Below are 3,480 nucleotides of genomic sequence, written 5' to 3'. Positions count from 1 at the left end.
AAAACGTCAGTTCTGGGAAAATAGAGGTTATGAGATAACAAGAAGTTGGTATTTTTTTTCTCCCTGCATTTCCTATATAGTGCTCCCCTATGTGGGCTGGAGGAGTGACAGAGCCAGGCAGCTCTGTTGCCTGGTATTTGGACATGATATGAGGGCAGTAAGGGATAGGTGTTTTCTATTAATTAATGAATTAACTCAGACTTAGTAAAAGGCCAGTGATAAGGAGAATAAGTTTCAGGTCAGAAACAGTATCCATTTGATAGGTGTACCATGTTTTAAGGCCTAGTTTTTGAATTTTCACTGTTGGGGGGTGGGGAAGGGGAGGGAGAGGGGGATTGGAGAGAGGTTGGGTGGGGGACGCTGGGAATAATTGCAGTTTGAGGTGGTGGGCATGCTGATGGTATTGATCTGCTCACCACATCTTGGACACAGTATCTTGGGCACAGGTGCTGATGGTCAGCTCTGTGCCCCATGAATATGTATAACCAATAAAAATTTTTAAAAATGTAAAATTGAGTTAGCAAAAGAACATGACATTCATATCTTAAGACAAAAGCAACAAGAGAGACATTTGAGGTTCTGATAGGAACGTTTTGAATTTCTGAACAGACTAAAAATCTCATTTCAAGCCAAGTCTTGTACTTTTGTTGAGTGGACATGGATTTGAAGTGCAGTGGAAGTGAACTCTTGTAGAGGAAAAGAGAATCTCTGATTAGTTTTGTTAAAACAGCTCCTGGAACAGATGCGATAAAACATATTAAAATGGCTACTCTGGTTAAAGGTTAGAGCCAGATGGAGGGAGGAGGCTGGTTGTCATCCCCAGAGCTTTGCTCCCTTACAGGTTGTCCTTGAACAAGTAACTTAACCTTTCTGTGACTGCCTCAGTTTTCCCTCTGTAAAGAAATATTCTGTGTCACTCTTATTGGGACATTTGTGAGACTGACTTACTGATAGCCAGTTGGCGGGGAGGTATTTTTAGACACAGTTTCTGACTTCAGTGAATAAGCAATGTTGGGTTACTTTTTATCTTGTGGGGCAGAATAACATACTCTGTGATTGATAGACTCACCACATGTCACAGTGTGGTTAATTTCTTCTTCTTCGTGCTTTTTTGTAGACGTGTTTCAGATTTCCTCAAGTTACTTTCTGTCTTTGGCAGGCTTGTAGGCCCGGCAGCATACCTGTGCTAATCAAAGACAGTCTGAAGGGAGTGACCTGCTTTAGGCTTTATTAGTTTGGCAACGTTTTAATTCTTACGCAACTCTGGATATGTTTATGGCACTATGTAAATGTTACATAAGAACATGGAGGCTGAGAGGTGGCCAGAATGGTGACTATGAACACAGGAAGGTTAGACTGAGGACTTCATCGGAAAGGACCTTGGGAATTTACAGTCAGCACAGGAAGAGGCTGCTTTATTTTCCTCTAAAAACCTTTTTAGATGATTGTGTCTTTCAGGTGGACTGCTGTGTTATAAATAGGTTTATTCTCCACCGGTGAGCTAATTGTAACCTTGCTACCAAAATATGAATCAGTAAATGATGAGATATGCAGCTTCTTTCAGCATGTCCCATGGAAGCTGCTTGTTGCATTTTGGAGCATGAGTTGAATTGCATTGCAGTCTGTTCTTATAGCAACTCAGGAGGACAGGGTGTTGAGGTGGAATGGAATTCTCAGTTCGTGGTGCTTTAGTCATCTTTATTTTATTTTTGAAGCTTAAATTAGAATACCAAAGGGGCTCTTTTTGTTTGTTTTTGGCGGCTGGCTGGTAGGAGGATCGAACCCCGGACCTTGGTATTATCAGCACCATGCTCTAACCGACTGAGCTAACCAGCCAGCCCCTCTTTTGTTATAATTTTGAAATCTTTGTTTACTGTTCAATTTTTGCTTGGAGCAGCAGTGAACATTAATTTGGGAATCCTGCCTCTTTGTCTTGAGTTCTTGTGTTACTTGACTGTTGTTGTAGGAGTTGATCTAAGAGGTTCTTATCTTGTTTTTAAAAATCCTGGAGTCCTCTTTCTCATCAGTCCCTCTGATGCCATACGTGCTGCAGGCATCTCTAGCCCCCCCCCCCCCCCCCCCCCCCCCCCCCCCCCCCCCCCCCCCCCCCCCCCCCCCCCCCCCCCCCCCCCCCCCCCCCCCCCCCCCCCCCCCCCCCCCCCCCCCCCCCCCCCCCCCCCCCCCCCCCCCCCCCCCCCCCCCCCCCCCCCCCCCCCCCCCCCCCCCCCCCCCCCCCCCCCCCCCCCCCCCCCCCCCCCCCCCCCCCCCCCCCCCCCCCCCCCCCCCCCCCCCCCCCCCCCCCCCCCCCCCCCCCCCCCCCCCCCCCCCCCCCCCCCCCCCCCCCCCCCCCCCCCCCCCCCCCCCCCCTCTCAGTTTTTCTGTGTCATGCATGGTTTAACCTGAGCTTGGGCTTCAGAGGCATCATCTCTGCTCTTGTCTGTTCTCTCCGCCTGCTGGCTTCTCCATCATGGAAAAATGGAATGCCAAGCAAAAACACAATTTCGGAGAGTATCTGTCTTTTCCTTACTCTGTAGCATTGCCAGAGTTTGGTTTAGCTGTGAAGTTTCCATCTCAGGCAATCTTATCTGCTCTCTAGGTTTTAGAAACTGCCACTTTTCAGGCAGCCCTGGTCATTTTTTGGGTTTTCTTCTCACTTCACCCAGTCTTAAGCCTGCATTTGTCTTGCTAAATATTTTGAATTTAACAATGAAAGTGACTGCCTTTCCCTTTAATGTATCGTGTCACCCCTAGTATTTCGCAATTACATATAAAGAGATTTCTTTATTCGTTTGGTTGGGCGTGTGCCTGGAACAGTTTTTGGCATGGGGAAATAACAAGTTAAACAAAAGTCCCTAAATTTCTACTGTTATGGAACTTATAATAAATAAGTAAACAATTATCAGTCATGAGTGCTGTGAAGAAAAGCAGGTAAGAAGATGTGCTGTAGTGTGGCTGGAGCTCCCATTTCACCTCTCTCAGCCTCATTTTCCTCTGTAATGTGGGCTAATATAGTCAAGTCTCATTGTTTGTGGTGGTTATGTTCTATAAAGTTGCTGCTGACACTGAATTAGTGAATACTGAAGCATTGCTCCTAGGGGATATATGGGGTTAGGTTCCTTTGAGCCTCTCGTCACAATGTTTTCATCAACTGATCAATACATAACCTTGTGTTATGTGTTTCTGTTTAAAGACACCTTATTTAATACATATTGTTGATTCATTAACATTGAACTCAACTAACAACAGCACTATAACTCATGCCTGAGCCAAGCTTATCCTTTTTGTCTGCCCACCCTTTTCTCCCCCAGGATCAGTAGCTATTGAGCAATTTTTTTCTATCTTTTATCAAGCCGAATGCTGAGAGGGATACTGAGGAAAGAATCTGTCCTTGCCCTTTAGAAGTTTACACACAGATTGACTTTTCTTCTGTTAGTGTTGAAACTACCACTAACTATGGGAGCTCTTCTCATTCACTGGGAT

At 46.0% G+C, this 3,480-nt stretch overlaps 1 non-coding gene across 1 annotated transcript; it reads right to left on the bottom strand.

The window, feature by feature from the left end:
• Window positions 1-1,762: 1,762 nt before the first annotated feature.
• Window positions 1,763-1,836, bottom strand: TRNAI-GAU. The gene has a single exon. It is a non-coding gene; the product is annotated as a tRNA-Ile (tRNA).
• Window positions 1,837-3,480: the final 1,644 nt, after the last annotated feature.

The sequence above is a fragment of the Galeopterus variegatus genome, unplaced genomic scaffold, assembly GCF_000696425.1.
Source record: "Galeopterus variegatus unplaced genomic scaffold, G_variegatus-3.0.2 Scaffold224, whole genome shotgun sequence".
Classification (NCBI taxonomy): domain Eukaryota; kingdom Metazoa; phylum Chordata; class Mammalia; order Dermoptera; family Cynocephalidae; genus Galeopterus; species Galeopterus variegatus.
Note: the sequence above shows the minus strand (reverse complement) of the source record. Positions and strands in the feature narration are given on the sequence as shown.